The following is an 18,395-nucleotide window of genomic DNA, read 5'->3' on the forward strand; positions in this document are numbered from 1 at the left end:
TCAAAAAATAGAGCCACCATGTCTCCCCTGCTATGCTTTTTTTTACAGATTTGTTCTAAAAATCAACTGGGGTTTATGGTGAATGAGACTTGTTAGTTATTCTACAGAGTCTTAAAGTTTTCTAGATGCAGCGTTCTCACTGGTGGATTTTTTTGCCACATCATGGACCCAATGAGCATAACAGTGGCAGAAACTGCATTTTTAAACATAATTATCACCCTGATTTGAGAAAACTGACAGTTGTACATTAGGACCTCGGTTCAGCACTTTGAAAATGTGGACCCGCCCACCCTGTGCACTCGGTTTCTGTTCACGCAGACCCCCTCCTGAGTGCGCTTGTAGGCAGGTGAACACATGCGCTCCCACCCCACCAGCAGAGAGGCCAACCTTTGAAGACAGAGATGGAGTATTGTTGTTGGGAAGGACTCCCAAATGGCCGGTCTGTCAAGCCAAACCGGCTGATATTCGGACTGTTTTTCTTTTTTTCTTGTTCTAACCAGTGAAGCACAGCTTCAGTGCATCACCAGTGTGTAGCCACTTCTGCCACCCCTGGCTGCAGGCGGTTCAGAGCATTGTCTCACTGGGTCACTTTGATAGTTTGCATATAAGGAGGGATATGAAGAGAGAACGAATGGAGTAGAAGTGGGATTAGTTAGGAAAGAAGCCAAAAGAAAAGGAAGAAAACACGGGTTCAGCAGACGCTCATAAAAGCCCTGGTGAGAATCCTGATCAAGTCAGCTTACACAGATCTGTTTGAAAGAACACTTTAGAGTAGAAATTGTGCTTTTACCTGCTTTAAATGGTGCTATGAGGGGTTGAATCCCCTTTTAATTCAGCATCTAGATTAGATGAGTAGGAGCTTATCAGCATCTTCACATGCCCCCCACCACCAGCCAATGGGGTTGGTCAGGTATTTCCTGAACCCTGACATAGCATTTCTAAAACTTAAAATGTCCTTTATTAAATATATTTTTGGGGTTTAGATGTATTCATGGACTCACTGATGTATTTAAAAACATCCTTCTCTATCTTCAGCCTGCTAGCAGACACCTGTAACATTCTATAACATGGCTCTAAAATACAGTCGCTCATTGGAAATGTTCTTATTTTTTCCATGTTAGGTGTGTAACCTAGAAGACTTTTGAATGCTGATGTTAGATTTAAAGGTGATGGGGAAAAAAACAATATATTCTACAATATATTCTGATTATTGATCTTGTTTTCATTTTAAGAAGTAATAAAATCCCTTTTTAACTTGGGAGGAAATGTTCAAAAGCTGCTGAACAGCCATTCAGGTTGGATAAACTGGCTGCCGTTAGGAAAGCCACAGAGGAGATGTTTTTGTTCTCCTTTTTTTGTCGAGCAGGCTGTAAAGTATAAGCATGCATAGCTTTGCTAAACTAATACTTCAGTACCAAGATTTATCGTTGAAAACAAAGGAATGGAAAAAGTGCATAAAAACCCCACATAAGCGGAACAGATTGTTGTTTCTGATTGCCCGCACTCACCCTTTTTCCAGAGTATTTGCATTAATGCTAATTAGGACGACTGTAGGAAAATAACTGAGTGTTGCTTTGAATGTTGCAGCTGCAAGGGATTGTGGGGCTTGTTTATCTACATAAGATAGGTCTAACGAGTCCAGTGTTTGTGCCAATATTAAAGAAAGCATTAAACCTTGCTTCTGTAACTTCTTTAGTGTCTCTTTTCAGGTATTTGGAAAGATCTTTTGTCTATTGTTTTTTTTTTTTTTATATGTGAGTTTGGGCAGCTTTAAAGCTGAAACTATGCATATGGAACTGCCACAGATTTATAGGATCAAAATTCTCCTTTGAAGCTGATTGACAAAATAATTTGAAAAAGCTCTTTTAGGTAAAAAATGAATCAGCAGGTTGAAGGATTACCTAACAGTAGGCTGTCAGTCGCCCATTCAAAGCGCTTCTTTGAAACATTCAGCAGCTATGATTAATTCATTTGCATACTGAGATCCAGTTTGAATCCAGGCAGAATAAAGATAATGAGCATGTTAATCAGCTTGTCCGGGGTTTGTACCAGCACACAGTTCACCATGTACCTTTAATTATGGGTTCAGCTGCTGAATATTTCTTGTATTGAATTCGGCCTTCAGACGCTGACATTATCACACAAAACATCGGAAATTTGTCCTGTATAGTTTCGACTGTTTTATGCACCAATCATCTAAACATAATAGCTACAAATATATACTGAATAGATTTTTCATCTTAGTTTCATTATTTAAAAGATATTTAAAAACCTATTGAGGCGACTGAGATTGCATCATGGAAGATAAATAAGAGCAGCTGATAGACAAGTGGAACATGCAGTGTTTAAACCTTCTCCTCGTTGCTGATCTATGAGTGCATGGCGTACGGATAAACAAAACAGATCCTTCCGCCTGCCTTTGTTTGGCTCCCAGGGTGACATTCATGTGCACTCCAACACCCCTGCCAAGTGTAAATGCGACGCCCCATAAATTGGATCATTAAACAGATACAGATCACATGTTAACATCAGGTGTAAATGAGCTTGTGTCATTTAGTGAATTTTCCTCTCTGTCCTTCTGCTGTTCTGTTTTCTTTCATCTGTTTATACTTTTTTTTTTTTTTTTTATGGGGTGCGTAAGGTTTCTAAAAAGGCTGGAAATTCATTAAACCATCAAAGTAGAATGGTGTATGTTTAAAAAAACAAAACATGGATATGTTTAGATATGAACGAGAATAGGAATGCATACCATGGAAAAACAAACCATCAGCTCCTGTATTTTATATCTTTATCATACTTTCTGAAGGTTTCAAGTTTAATTAAACTGAACAAGTTTAACTTTTGTAATTAAATGAAATCCCTGTGACCATGAGTGTTTTCATCTAAATGAGCTTATCTTCCAAACTCTTAGTTAAGGAAAGTAAAATGGCCTTAATATATACTTTGAATCAGGAAGAGCAGTTCTCTCACTCAGTCTGAGTGCCTCTAAAGCTGTTCAGAGGATGGTTATGAAATCATTTTTTTCTTTACAGGGGTGGGTTAAACTCCAAATCCGGCTGTGATAAGTTGGGATGCCTGCAAGCACTGATGCACGGGTGTAGCTGCAGGTCCAAATATAGCAGACAGCCTCCACTGGTCTCTTTTGATTTGTTGTACTTGTTGAAGAAGGTAAAGGACCATACTTGTGTACATGTGGACAGCTCAGGTTCGTCTGCATGCCCTCTTTACCCCACCATTCCTAAGCTTCACGCAGTAGAATAATAACGATATGGCATGAACATGTTTCTCATTTGTTCCAGTTAGTAATTGACTTGGACTGAAACCAGCTCCATAATTGAGTCATTAATAAAAGCAAACGTAAAGAGCATGCCAAAGAAATTACTGTAAGTATTGTTGCTTAGTTAAACTGTACTCCCGCCTTCTTACTTCTCTCTTACATTGATATGTAGGCATTAAACATTAATGCCGAATGTCATGACTAATCTAAACAAAGCAGTGTATTATTCGAATGTGATGTACAGTCAATCCGTCTCCACTTTTAATAGGCCAAAGTAAGATCTACATTGAGGTAATAGAGATGATGAAGGTCATGTTTTGTAAAATAATGAATCAGTAGATGAATAGAGTCAGAAATCAATCAGGTCGGCGTGTTAGATAGGAGGGCGAAGCCGCCTGGGGAGAGCAGACGTATTACTTAGATACATGAAGCAGAGGCACAGCCACAGGGAGGTGACCTGATGCTCTTGAACATGAACATGCAATCACACACTGGTAAACCGAACAAACTGCCACCGGGGAAAATGCCCGCTCTGCTGATGAACGGTGCGGGGGAGCTGGAACCTTCGAGTCACACTGCTGGGTTTACATTAAACATTATAGAATAAATTAACTCCTTATAGAGAAGGAGGAGCAGTTTCCTGCACAGGATACTGCAGGAAATGCAAAGGATTGTTTTTTGAAACGGTGCCACATGTAATATGAAGGAAGATGGTTCCCTCACAGCTCTGTAGGACTTTGCAGTCTTTCAGATCACAGTTTGGCTTGACTCTATTATGACAACACAACAGGAAGCCAACTGAAAGATAAATGTCTGTCTTTGCACAACAGGCATGCAACTTTAGTGTTGAAAATGCTTGCATATGAGCCTATAGAGCGAAACATTTTTTTTCCCTTTTGTTGAGAGTGAAATACAGCAGGAGGCAGACTGAGTCTTGTTGAGTAGAAAGACCTGCAGCCTTTAAATTAAAACCACTCATATGCTTCGATAACATCTTTAAGGAATCCTTCAGTCTATATAAACATAAATGCAAAAAAGAATCACTCATTGGACAATTTATTAGATACAACTTTCTGCTGTATCCTGTTTAACCGTCAGAAAGTCTTTATACAACAAGGCACCAGAACCTTTCCTTTTGGTCCATAATAACATGATGACATATCAGAGCTCCTGCTGCAGATTTGCCCATGATGAGAATCCCCCCTAGTCCACCATGATCCAAAGCTGCTCTGTTGGATTAATATCTGCTGACCCATCAAGGAGGTATTTCCTTCCACACAGCTGAAGTCAACTGAATATGTTCTTTCCTTATAGATCATCAGTTTCTGAACTAGATTTTTCTGCATGGCACCAAAAAAACAGGAAACCTTTAAAATAAATTAAATCTGCTTTTATTCATCATTCTGACCAAAGGCTTGAACTTTACCACGTCTGCTTTACCTTTTCTAAATGCTTAACTTGCAGCTGACTATGTGATTGGGTGGTTTGTTATTTGTATTGGGAAGCAAACTGAGCCAGGGCAGCTGATAAAGTTATTGGGGAAGTAAAGAGCTGCAGATAGCTAACTCCCCCTTAGGGCTTCATGATGGTTTTTGCATCCAAATCTTTGAAGCTATTGGGATTTTCTACCAAGCCCCCAATCAGTTGTACTTCACCAGACCTGCTGTGCCCTGTCGTTCAACTCATGGGTACATCATGATAGAATCTAATCCAAAATGTCTAGCATTGCTCTTGTTTGTTAACCTCCATTTAACACTAATATACTATCATTGTTTTCCTACAAGGAACTTGAGCATATATTTTCTGTCCATGTGCTCCCTTAACAATGGATTGTAAATGTAAATAATCATCCTTTCCTTTTCTCATAATCTCTTGTCATATTCAGAAAGACCCTTACAAACTTAAATGGGTGTTTTATTAAAGTAGACCATGAACCATGAATACTGCACAGTAGTAACATCATTAATCCAGTTATGGCTGCACAGAGACAAGCCCCTCTTTAGTCCACCTCAGCCTTTACAAGGCCTGCACTCAAGCCTCCATGTCCTACTGCCATGTATACTTAAGTACAAGAGGCCTTACCAAACCTGTGCACTATGCATGCCTTCCTGTCGAAATGAGAGGGAGCAGAGGAAGGTTAACCTCCAACCCAGCGGACTCAATGCTGATAAATTCAGTTTGAGACAGCTGCTGATTATTATTTGCATCCGTCTATAAAACAAAAACGTTAGTCCTAATTTAAATGCTGTGAAAAATAGTAAACAATCATATGTAAATTATATAACAATAGATTATAGTGATGAGTAATAGCTAGCTCTATAGCTAAATTCAACAAAAAGGCATGATGCCAAGAGAAATAAGTTGATAAATAAGCATTAAGAACAACTGTATGGATAGATGTATGTATTTGAAAAGATTTGGACTGAATTGCAAAACTTTGGAATTAAAAGTGGAGAGCCTAAAAGCACAGTGCAAAAACTGAACACAAAATAGTATCCTTTAGTGGATGGATCCTCTTTGTCTATAGAAAACAAGGTGATCACTTTAAAAATCATGGTTAAAATCAGATCCTCTGTTTTTATGTCCTCACAGCTCCTCTGCCTTTAATAAAGATCCAGACCTCAACCTAATGATCCGCAATGCTTATTTCGTGTTTACAGTTTGTTGCATTTTTTCAGCACTGCACAATAATAGAAAACTACTGCCTGACCAACATTTTCAGCAAATTTCTCATTAGAAACACTCTCACATAGCTTTAGCATTTTTTTATCACACCGATCAACAGGTGGAGCATGAATGATACTCCATTTAGGTGACCAAATATGGTTCTAGTAATTGCATTTTGAGTACTGTATGTGTAACCTTAGTTTAAAGGCTTGCAGACATATACTGTGAAATAAAATATGTCTAATTTTGTCCAAGCAAAACTGTAATGACTATAACCATGCCATAAAAAAGTACATCCCCATAAACCTCAGCTTCATCTATCCATTCCAGTGGAGATTATGCTCACAGTGAGCAGGGATAATCTAAAATGCAGTTTTTTCTTGTAAACAGTTGCAGCCTGTTGAGCTCCTGCTTGTAACACAGACCCCCCTCCGATCATATTTTAATGCTGTATCTTATTGCCTGCAGTCAGTATTTGCATCCTGATTGCAGAGCTGCACAAGTCAACGGCACAAGACAAAGGGCTGATTAAAAGACCAGATTAATCTGTCAGGAGTAATTCTTGGAGTTCAATTAGGGCCTACAAAAGCGTTAACAGCAGGCACATGCTGTGCAGAACAAGTCTACATTTACATACCCTTTAGCATCAAGTGCTGGTAGAAACTTGCCACCGGCTCAGTTCAGCCTGCAGGATTTCCGAGACAAAAGCATCTTTTCCTCTTCCTGGGGTTTTGTTTCAAAATTTTTCTTGCAGTTTTACAATTTGTAAAAGACTCATTGTTTTTTTTTCTCTCTCTCTCCTTGGTTTAATATGTTTCAAAGTGAGAGTTATATAAGCAGCTCTCCTCTCTTGCTTTTGGATGGATGAATAGGAGGAGATCAAAAGAGGGTCTGCTGCCTTCTCTTCGTCTTTATTCCTGCCACATTCTGCCATGGCAGTTCCCTCTAACCACTGGTCTTGGCCTGGATTCTCTTATTCTCTTCTGTCTCTCTCTAGGACATTACACTTTAATCTCATGTTCTCCGCTGCTCTCTGTCTCCGTTTCTCTTGCCCCTCTTTTTGGCTTCCCTTCATCCATCCATGCATACATCCATCATCCATCCAACCATTTCTCTATGTCTCTAATCCCGTGGTCTGTACATCTTTGGCCCCCAGAACATTATTCTAATCTGCAGTGTTGGTGTTATGTGTGACTACAGTAATCCCTCACATTATGTGTGTGTGTGTGTTTGCGCATATATCTTTGCACCCAGCAGGGGATTTTCGACAGTTTTAGTGCAGTGAGTGTTTGTTTTTGTTTGTATGTGGTTTTAGTCCTTCACAAAGTGAAACCGCAAAGCACATCTGTTGGCGCACAAGTGACAGATTAAGGGGGGGGTCTTCATGCAAATGCACAAACACATGATGGAAATGACGGCACACATTTACACCCTGATTAAAATCACACAGACACACACAGACATCGCTGCTCCTGTGAAGGATGGAGACAGGGAAGATTGTGCAGGAAGGGATTCTTTATCGTCACAAAGTATAATCTCCCTCTTTAATCTTGCTTTCGTTGAAAACTCTCCTAAGCTTTGCAGGGTAAATAGCCCAACTTTATTTTTATACATTTTTTTTGCTCCAGTCCGCTGCGTAAAAGCGCTCCAACAAAGCGACAGTCCAACAACAGGCGCACATGCATTCAGAGGATGACAGTCCCTATCAGCCTATGCAAACCTGCATGGACAGACTTTTTTTTTTTTTTCCACAAATGCACAGTCATCAACATGAACCCGATCCATACCTACTGCATGGGAGCCTTTCCTCCTCTCTCTCCTCTCCGCGTCCATCCCTTTCTATTCCCTCCTCTTCAGTTAGCGGATATTACAGCAGCTCCTGCATCAGCCTGTACAGCGGGGCGATGGGAAGGATCGGGAATGCGTCCGCGATGAGCACCAGCTCCCACCCCGCTGTGCTGCGCTCCACTGTGGGTTAATGTGTGTGTGTAGGATTAGAGAGAGCCGCGGGAAGCTGGATATAATATACAGCCCCCCCTCCCTCCCATACACACGCAAACACGCGCGCCTCTCTGTGCGCTCAGTGCGCAGCGCTCAGGTGTCTTTCTCATCAACTTCAATTTAAACTCAGACGCGCTGAAGCTGGTATCCGATTCGAGACTAAACAAACCTCTGCTCCTGTTTTGGACAACTTTTAACAAGCTTCAATTTAACACATTTGATCTGGACTATTTTACGTTGCTGTATCTTTCATGTTTTGTGAGGTATTCATTCAGTTTGTGAGAAGTGAAATATTAATGTTATGCTTTTTTTGCATTTACATGATTCCAGTTTGAACCTGGGCAGCATGTTTTTTTCCAAATGTATGACCTTTTGCCAACAGTAATGGATTTGTCAACTGTGTTTACTGTAGCATATTCTGTATTATGATTTTTTGTCATGTAGGTTCAGCATTCAGTGGCAGAAATTCTAAGATGGTCTACGTGTAAAATAGTTTAATCCAAGAAAAATATAAATATTGTCAATTTAATGAACCATTTGAATAGAAATAGAATATCACAAGCTACAAACTGTGCACTTTAATCTATTATTATTTCTAAACACTTCTGTCTAGGGATGGACTCAGGTCTAGAGTTAAGAAATGGATCTAACGGTCACCATTTTCAACTAGCCTAGTAAACTAGCCCAACCCGCCAGCGGCCAAAATAATTTTTGCCTGCGAGTGTACTAGCTTTGATCAGTGCCCCAGGCCCTAGAACTGGCGGGCCAATCACAACGCAGAGATGTGTTTGAACGTCTGGATGCAAAGTGGGCGGGGTTTTGAGGGCGTGACGACAAAGATAGTTCTCTTTCTGTTGCTGTTGTTCAATAAAAGTATGTTTTAAGATCATTTGAGGCGAGAATATTAGACTTTAAAGCCTCACTATATGGTCCATTTACAGATTTAATACGTAAACAAAAAACAATTTCCGAAGTTGAGAGGAGCGCCGCAACCAGGCAGCCAGGGCTAACAGCAGCCCGTCTGCAGCGGCCCTCTCTTGGCATAGTCCGGTGTGATAGACCACTGGCTCTGATGGAGATTTTTGACTCAGCTTTGGAATTAGTTTTGGAAGGATTAGACTTGGGTTTTTTGTTGAAACGTGAGCAGGAAGACGCTCCACGCTCGTTTATTTTTAATAAGGGTGTATTCGCCGTTTTACCGACAGGCTGTTTGTTTACACTTCCCCACCAGCTTTCTGTCGCCCTAACTACGTCACACTCAGTTGTGCTCATTGGTCAGAGCGTTGGCCAATAGGCACAGACATGGTTTGAAAGACAACGGGTTGTTCTCATCAATGATCTTCCGATGTCTCATTCATCGGGGCCAGATTAAATAACACCTTTCATCTCCCATGTACAGTAGTCTGGTTTATCAGGCTAATTTTCAACCATCGTGGAAAATAACAGTTCTTTAATTGTTTGTAATTTGAATACAAATGTCTCAAATCACAAACTCTGATTTAAAGAATGGGTCACAACTGACAATTATAAGTGCATATCCATCCATCCATCCATCCATCCATCCATCCATCCATCCATCCATCCATCCATCCATCCATCCATCCATCCATCCATCCATCCATCCATCNTCCATCCATCCATCCATCCATCCATCCATCCATCCATCCATCCATCCATCCATCCATCCATCCATCCATCCATCCATCCATCCATCCAGTGGTTAAAAGTTATCACTTTTTTCCATCAATTCACTAAATATTTGCCAATCTTGCGCCATGTTTGATAAACTCTGTGATGACTGTAAAACAGTGCAGTCCACTTTGACCATTCCAAGAATTTCAGATCTCCAATGAAAGCGGATAAAATCGTAATAAAATGTTGCAAACTATCCCTTTAACCAATCAGATGCTGGCTTCAACATCCTCTTCACAAGCAGCTTTTTGACATGACGTTAATGCCTCATATTTCCTCCTCAGAGGTCTGAGCGATAAACACCGACTATAAAGGAGCGACTTATCTCTGTTTCTTGCTCGGTTTATCCCCCGAAGTCTGCAGTCTTTTTTCCATAAACCGAGCGCGTTTAGCAGCAGCTTGACAGGTGTCACCACCACTCCTCCTCCTCCCTGTCCCGGTGTGGGAGCTCTATAGGAGCTGCTCCTTATAGCAGCTCTTTGAGCTCCGTTACTGGGTTCAGCAGGTCGTCACGGTCCGACAGCTCCTGACAAGACACTGCCAGTGGTGACAGGTGCCCACCCCAAAGGCTGCTGGAGCGTGAAAGTATTCACACCCCTTCAAGTTTCCCACCACAAGATTGAATACATTTTAATGAGATTTTATGAGTTTAATGGTGATGCATGGTTCTGGAGATATGTTAAAATCTGTAAAGTGTAGATTGGAGTTCAGCTGCTAGTCTTTTTTTGGGTTTGCAAGTTTATGGACCAGACTTATTTCTCCACTTTACAAATAGGCTCAAGCTCAGCTATTCCAAACAGAAGGCTCCTCTGAACATCAGCTTTCAGGTCTTGCCTATGGGACTGACTGTATGCTGAGGACATGGGGTCCGAAGTGAAGGGAGGGGCCTCTGATTTCCTCTGAATCAGCAGTTCAATAATCGTAGAAATATTGAGCTTTAGGAAATTAGGCTGATCCACATAAAAAAAAGAAGAGATTTTAGAGTTTTATATTTAATTTTTTTTTATTATTTGTCCACATTATTCATTAGCCATATTATTTTAAGTATGGTATGGTATAGCCATATTGATATTGTTTTCCCATCATTTAAACATGGTAAATAGGATCAACGGATTCCATCAGCAGAGTTTTCAAATAAAGTTCTCCTTTTTGGAAATGATGCAATTTAAGGAAATGTATGAGACCCTTTTTTTAAAACTTATAATATTTTCTTCTTCACCCTTTTTATTTAACACTATTTTACAGTTTCTCTCCTGTCTTGTGCTTCTAACAGTTTGCCTCACAGTATTTCCACATGGTAGTGCCAGCTTCATGGTGTGGGGACGCTTCAAGGGAGCTATTGAGAAATTAGATGGAGCATAACTACTTCCCTTATATCAGGGATGTTGTTCGGGGTTTACTATTCAATGCTGGATAGCTGTAAAAAGCTCCAATCTGGCGAGTGCATTGCTAACAGTCCTGTTAACAGATTCTCCTACCTGAGCAGTGGATGTCTGCTACTCCTCTACAGTCTCTTATCTGCTTCTCTGGTATGTGATCTTTACCTGTCCCATACTGATGGAAAACCAGGTTTTGCATTTTGCAGTGTTTCTATATTCTCCATTTTTAGAAGATGGATGTAACAGAGCTTTATTCTGTTCTTAAAAGGTCATGATGTTTGCTCACTATTAACAAACCTTCACTGTATTGGTACTGAGATTTATCACAGCATCATGTTTCTGGAGGTAGTTGGTTATACTGCATTTTAGTTTAGGGTATTAATGCATAATGGACACGTCATATTTTGCTATTTATATTTAAAAATATTGAAGAAACCAGCTGTTTTTTTGTTCCTCTTCACAAATGTGTGCTACTTTGTGTTTTGGTCTACTTGATAAATTCCCAATAAGATAAAGTGGCCTGTGTGCTGCAGAGAAGACAAAGTGTTTTGAAGTCTACAGACATATTTAGGAGGCTGCTGTATGTAGACTTAAGAAGTTAATTATTTAATTTGGATTAAAAATACAAAGCTGTATGTAGAGTACCCAGACAGAACCATGTTGCAGGAGAAATGAAGATTCTCAGTCATCCAGGTCATAGTCATTCCGTAAAAGTTAAGAGGTGGCGAAACGTCTTCAAATCTTGGAAACCAAGTCCAGTGGATTTTTTTTTTTTACTTTTATGGAATGTGGTTAATGTGTTTTTCTTTTATGCAGATACTTTAACAGATAAGTCACAATTACCTCTGGTTGTGAACACAGCTAGTATTTGTTACTTTTGAGTTAACCAGGTTCAAACCAACTAGGTTCACTGTCTGCTTCATCATAATACAAAGCATGCTGTACTACAATCCACACTGGATCAATTCCTACTAATAAACTGATCATAGGATCTGTTTTACTCTGACTTCCTGTCTGACTTTTATGGTTTCTTACAAATGTGCAATTCCCCATTTTTCCCTTTGACTCATATCACTGTGGGGCGATTGAGGTGGCTCCTCTGTCATTCAGTAGTGTCCTGCAGCCAGTGGAAATTACCACATTGACTTGAATGGCTTCTATTGGCAAGGAGAGCAAAATGTTTTGATAACTGAATGTATAGACTCATCCTTTGTGATCCACTCAGCTGGAGTCGTAGGATATTCATATAACTGCAAAAGCTTGAGGGCTGCTCATCGGCGCAGTGGGTAGCACTGCTGTCTTGAGGCAAGAAGGTTCTGGGTTTGATTCCCGGCCTGGGGTTTTTCTGCATGGAGTTTGCATGTTCTCCCTGAGCATGCGTGGGTTCTCTCCGGGTACTCCGGCTTCCTCCCACAGTCCAAAAACATGATTGTTAGGTTAACTGGCTTCTCTAGATTCTCCTTAGGTGTGAGTGTGTGAGTGAATGGTTGTATGTCCTGTTTTTTTCTCTGTGTTGCCCTGCGATGGACTGGTGACCTGTCCAGGGTGTACGCCGTCGCCGCCTCTCGCACATTGACAGCTGGAGATAGGCACCAGCACCCCTCGCTGGTGACAGATAATAGATGGATGAATGGATGGATGCAAAAACTTGACTTAATTTATGAATAGTTTCTTCAGGTGTGCAAACTATTTTCACTTTGCAGTTTCTCTCCCAAGGTCATAAAGTTTACTTTCCCCTCACAGCATATTCTGGACCAAATTTCTGGCAGTATTTTTCTCCTTATTTATAAAGAGGCCTGTTATTAATTTAAACACGCCAGCTAGAGTAACAAAAAGTCACTCTCATGCGTCAGATTGCAATTATCAGAGTTAGAGGTCAAAGACAAGGTTCCTCCAGGCCTTATAACTCGGCGTCAACGCTGGTTAAATTGATATTGATGCGTTTTAATTCAGTCTTCGTGACCAATGATTTTTATTTGCCTTAGAGGCGCACCTCACAATTAATTAGCCTTTATTACCTTTGGGCTGAAGAGTCACAGCAGCTCGGCCCGGTTGAATGCTGCATACACAGTAACAATCAAAGCAGCTTTTTTTTTTCCGGCAGATTTTTAGTCTTGCCAGACCTGAGCACAAACACGGGGACTCCCTCATAATCTCCTGCTATGCTCAGATGTACACAACTTCAGCAGCTTTGCACACAGGGACAACTGTAAAGGGACAGTTTGGCCCCTGGAGGCTTGGTTGCAGGTGCTGTTGGTGCACCAGCAGCACCCTCTGGCGCTTCTCCAAAGATGGCCCCCAAGGACTCAGTCTGAATCATTTTAAAAGCTTGGCCACAGTAACAACATTATCCATTACTACATCTATGAACTTAAGATTATGAATAAAACCCTATATTTGCACTAACCTACTCAAACCATAATTTAAAAGTCATACATACAGTTTATGTTGCATTAGTGCTTTACGCTGTGTCCTATCTCATCCGGTGACATACAGTACACTTACATATATCTGCTCCTCTCAATGAGGCAATGCTGCCTGATTTGTCGTTATCATTCCACGGCTCAAATTATAGTTTGCAGCTTGACCCATTTTGTATCATAATGCGAGACGCTGACATGAGCGCCCGAGGTGCTGCACCGTATAATGCAATTTTATCCAAGCTGTGTTTAAAAAAGGTTATTATAGTCAGCTTTTGTTAGGATTGCATCAGCAAGATTTTCCTTCATCTCTGCCATCTCATGCATGCCGCTGAGAATATCAAGTAGAGGAAGTTGGATTTGTTGCACGCAGCGATAAAACTATTTGCATGTTTTGCTTGAAATAGTTTAAAAATGTAGGTCAGTTTCTTGTTAGGTTTATTTCTATACATACATATAAATATATATTTTTTATGAAGGTCTGAAATGAAAAATAGTAGTAGTTTTTCTGTAGGTATTATTAGTAAGGCTATGTAAAATGATTGTAATTTATGGTGTAGTTATTCCTCATGGTATCAGTTTAATAGCACTGTGCCTGCAATTACTGTCTTAAGTGAAAGTAGGTTAAAGCATTAACTGTGTAGTCCTTCCAACCTCTTTAAGGAAAAAACAACATAGTTTTGTAAACTATTAAATGTCTGTCTAAAAGAAGTTTCTTCTTTGAACCTTTAGAAATAAATGTAAAAACAAAAAAGGTTTTGCTTTCCTTAGTCAGTCTATATGAACACAACGAATGACAGAGACGATCCTAAAATTTGTGTTCATTTCCTGATGAGACATTAGAATGGATGCTGTTAGAGTTACTTGTTAAGCAGTAAAATGGCCTTCTTCTTACATGTGTTGTTTTCAGTGGGATCCAGTAGCTCATTTTGGGTTGTTTCTGGTCCGCTGAAGGTTTGATGGTTCAGGTTTTATCGCAGTAGTGTGATTTTTCTGGAGTTAGGCATGCTAAACGACACATTTTATGAAGGAACTGTCTGAAATGGCAGCTTGTTGTGGATTAAAGGGTCTATGATGGGATTTGAGCTCTATCTTTTAAGGAATCCTCAGGAAGTTTTGTTAAACTGTGATGGGATTATGTTTAAAGTGGTTGCTTTAGCCCTTTTTGTTGACAACACAATGCTTTTTTTTTTTACTCAAAGAAAACAGAAATGGCTCTTTTTCAAGCTTACAAAAATGTTCAGTTTTGTCTACAGTTTAAGACAGCTCTTAACTCTGGCCTTCGATGTTATCTGGACATCCTGCAATAGCTGTATTGTTCTTAACTCTGAGTGCTTATGGCTTTTATTATCTACTATTCTCAATCTACAGATGTTCCGCCACACTTCATCACTTGAAGTTGAAAGCTACCCAGAAGTTCATTTATTTCCCTGCCAGGTCTTTCAGGAAACACAAAATGTTTAACAGACCGGCCTTCACAATAAAAGGCCACTGATTTTAAAAGCTAAACCTGCCACCAAAGCTTGGTTTGGTCATACTTTTAGATAGTACCTTTATTAGCGGTAATATTTTTTGACAGGCGTTTAAAAAGATAATTTATACTCAAAGTGAATAATCTGTGCTAGACATAAAATAGCTTAGTACAAACTGCCACTCATTATTCTACAATAAAAAGTTTTAAATAGAACTAAAATGTTTGCCTAAGTGCTCATTTTCAGCATTTTATCATGCATAAATACATCAATGATATGATGGCTGATGATGGCTATAGCACCTTGTTTAAATATTCAATAAATTCAAGCTTCGAAGAGTAATCTGTGTTAGTTAGTCTGTGTTTACTGTAATGTATCCTATGCTTTGGGAAACTTTGGGGAGGCATGTTGCAGTTATGTTGTACTTTAATTTAGATTTTAAAAAATGTGTTGTTTTTTTTGTATTTGTTTTCATTAAAGCTCTAATTGCTTTTGCACCAAACCTTTGGGATGCTACTAATGGGCCAGAGTCCAGTTTCTAGACTAGACCATATAGATGTGAACCCATCTTTCACCCTGAAATGGACAATAGAATCAAACCCTGGCACTGGTACAATTGTGAAATTCACTTTTAGTGTGAGTGCGTGCTTCATCTGGGCTAGACGTTGTGACGTAAGAACAGAGAATTTCAGCTATAGAAGAAGAGGTAAAACATGTTTTACAGATGAGGTGTTCAACTGACTTTGGAATAATGACAGCATAAAGCCATAGTAGGTCTGTGGAACAATGCGGTACAAATTTTCTTTATTATGAAATGGTCGCCGAAAGGGATTTAACAATCTGCTTGCTGACCAAGTCCTATCGATGAGACAGAATTTCTTCTTCATGCTTTTTAAGATTCTGGATTAGTGCAATACTTGAGCTTTATGGTGGGAGTACCCTTAACAATTTTTTGTCTCTGTTTGGCCGATTATATTCAGTTATGCCAGAATCTTTTGGATCGGCTGAGTATCATGCGCCCTGGATCATATTGTATACCTGGGATAACAAGGGGTTATTAGCCTCTCACAATTGCTTCCCGATTGAGAATCGTACAGTGGGATGAAAATCAAACATTTGAAATTCAGTTGGCCCTCGCAAGGTGATCTAGAGCCTATCTTGCTGTTGAAGCAGATCTACGGGCCATTTACCTGAATTTCGCCCTTTGCAAATGTTCAAATGAAGGAATTCAGCACCATCTCTCTACGGGACTGAGTCCAACCTGTTGTTTATGGTCGTATAGCATGAGCAGGCAGATCGCATCACAGTATTGGGCAGTACAGTGTAAGAACTAGGGCTGCAAACTAACTAACGATTAATTTGCAAATCAAGAAATCTGTTGATTGTTATTTTTGATTAATCGATCATTAAGCGGTTAGCCAAAGCTTCCTTAAAGAAGACTTTTATACGAAATAAACCAGGTGAAACTAAAAGTTTTTTACATGAGGAGTTCTGAAGAGAGAATATTGAAAGACAATTAAAAAAGAAAAATCTTTTAGCTTAAAAGTCTTAATACTCCAGTTAATGATTAATCGATTACTAAATTAGTTGATGTTTATATCAATAACTGATTAATTGTTTCAACACTAGTTAGAACAGATGTATATCGTGAGTTGTGAACTTTTAAACCCTGCACTTTTGTCGTCCAGTTTGAGCTGTAGCCGAGTCCAAAGATGGAAAACATAGTACAGTTTAGGCCAGTCCTTATTGCCCCTCGAACAATCAGGGGGTTGCATGACATTGTAAAAAATCCCAGTGTGAAAGCAAACCATTCCAACTAAAGATGTAGCATTAGTTGGCAGCAGTGAGAATGCACCTTTTGATGTTTTTGCTGCTTAAACATTTTCCTTTGATTTCCATGTAAGTTTGAACTGCCATGTGTGAGAATGATGTAGTATTATTATTTTTTCCTTTCTTGAACCAGAGCCACTGTCTCATTGTGTGGTTGAGTGCATTTTATTTTAGCCATTACCACAGGAAGCACTGCTAATATTGAAATGGTCATCTTCAATTATTGCTGAAGAATATGGATCTAATTGAAGAATATGGATCTAATTGAAGAATATGGATCTAAAGGTCTAAAAACATTTCCTGTTCCTGTTAATTTCCTGACTTATGAGCTTAAAACAAAGCAACACTGCCTTCATTGGTTTAGCCTTCCTGTTAGCTGCTGAAACTCTTGCTCTTTTTCACTATGTTAAGAAAACAGTTTTCTTTTAAAAAGATCTTTAACTTACTGATACTAAATGAAAAGGCAAGTCTTCCTCCTTCAGTAACATTTTCACAACCTGCCTGCTGCTTCTTACATCTGGTACGTATAATAAAAAAAAAGATCTTAGTCTTGTCTAAATTTATCTCCTGATATTTAGATTTTGCTCTAAGTGAATCTAATTTTAAAGCCTGTCTTAGCTATGTACACATTTCTAACCTCATTTACATCCAGAGGTTTAGCTGATTTGTTTAGGCTTTAAGCTGTGGGAATCTGTTTTATCTCCAGCATTTAGAACGTCTTTAAATTGCTGCCAGTTGTTGCTGGAACAAGGGAAGAAGATTTATGACAAAAAAACCCAAAGCGAATACACCTTTACACCTTTACTTTTCTTCATGACTGCTCATTTGCATACATTTGAATTCTAGTCAGCCTCTTCCCTCAGCTGTTTGAGACCTTGGTTCTTTTTGCCCTTTGCCTTGCTAATTTCCAAACAGTCGTACTGCGAGCTTGGGCGTTTGCATTTTGAAATGAATGTCAATGCACAACAAAAAGAAACCAGATTATGCTGAGCACACCCCGCTGGTTATATTCTGGATGGCTTCAGTCTTCACTTCTCTTTAGCTTCGAAGCAGTCTGCATGCGTGCACCTGTTTGTTCATCAGGTGTGAACGAGGCTGCTGGAAGCTTGAAAGCACATTCATATTCACCCAAGATTCTGGAGCTGCTTTTGCCAAGGGGGCTGAGAGAAACCAATAAAGGACTGTAAACACAGGTGCAGGAGAGAGAACTGCTATAAGACGAATTTCATCCCAGTGCACCTTTTTTTTCTCCTTGCATGATTGTTTTTCCTTTTCTGATCTCTCAGCTTGTTTCTTTCATTAGGCTGTAAATGTATTCCATCTGTTTAAGTTCATTACTTTTAAGGGTATTTATCGCTTTAATTGATGCGCTTTCCTCTGCTTTAAAAAGTAATTTCTTACTCGTTCCTTCTGTAATCAATCCTTTTCGTCAGGTAGAGCTTTATCACTATTAGTTCATTTATCCTATGAGTAGCTTTGTCCTCCGTGACATGAGGACAGTGGCAAATTGATTCAGATTCTCGAGTGGAGCAAATGAATGATAGCTAGAAATTAAACGATGGAAGGAGGTGTAATGGTGGTTAGGACAAGTGGGCAGAGGATGGAGAGTAGAGCTTTAGAGGGAGGAATATACAAACAGGTTGCTCTGGGGGCTGGG

At 39.6% G+C, this 18,395-nt stretch overlaps 2 protein-coding genes across 7 annotated transcripts in view; one reads left to right on the top strand and one right to left on the bottom strand.

Annotated features, from left to right (window-relative positions):
- macrod1 (MACRO domain containing 1) overlaps positions 1-18,395 on the top strand; it is a 208,683-nt gene that overhangs the window by 74,490 nt on the left and 115,798 nt on the right. The window lies entirely within an intron of this gene.
- The window catches only part of LOC107087777 (leucine-rich repeat transmembrane protein FLRT1-like), a 56,383-nt gene that overhangs the window by 37,227 nt on the left and 761 nt on the right, over positions 1-18,395 (bottom strand). The window contains exon 2 of one of the 6 annotated variants that reach the window (XM_015379544.1): positions 7,736-7,912. The exons of 3 other annotated variants lie outside the window; for them this stretch is intronic. The gene's annotated coding sequence lies outside the window, so the exon portion shown is untranslated. Of the gene's footprint in view, positions 1-6,581; positions 6,603-7,731; positions 7,913-18,395 lie in introns of those variants that run through there. 2 more of the 6 variants (XM_015379535.1, XM_015379569.1) reach the window with 2 other exon arrangements.

The sequence above is a fragment of the Cyprinodon variegatus genome, unplaced genomic scaffold, assembly GCF_000732505.1.
Source record: "Cyprinodon variegatus isolate N-32 unplaced genomic scaffold, C_variegatus-1.0 Scaffold10, whole genome shotgun sequence".
Classification (NCBI taxonomy): Eukaryota; Metazoa; Chordata; class Actinopteri; order Cyprinodontiformes; family Cyprinodontidae; genus Cyprinodon; species Cyprinodon variegatus.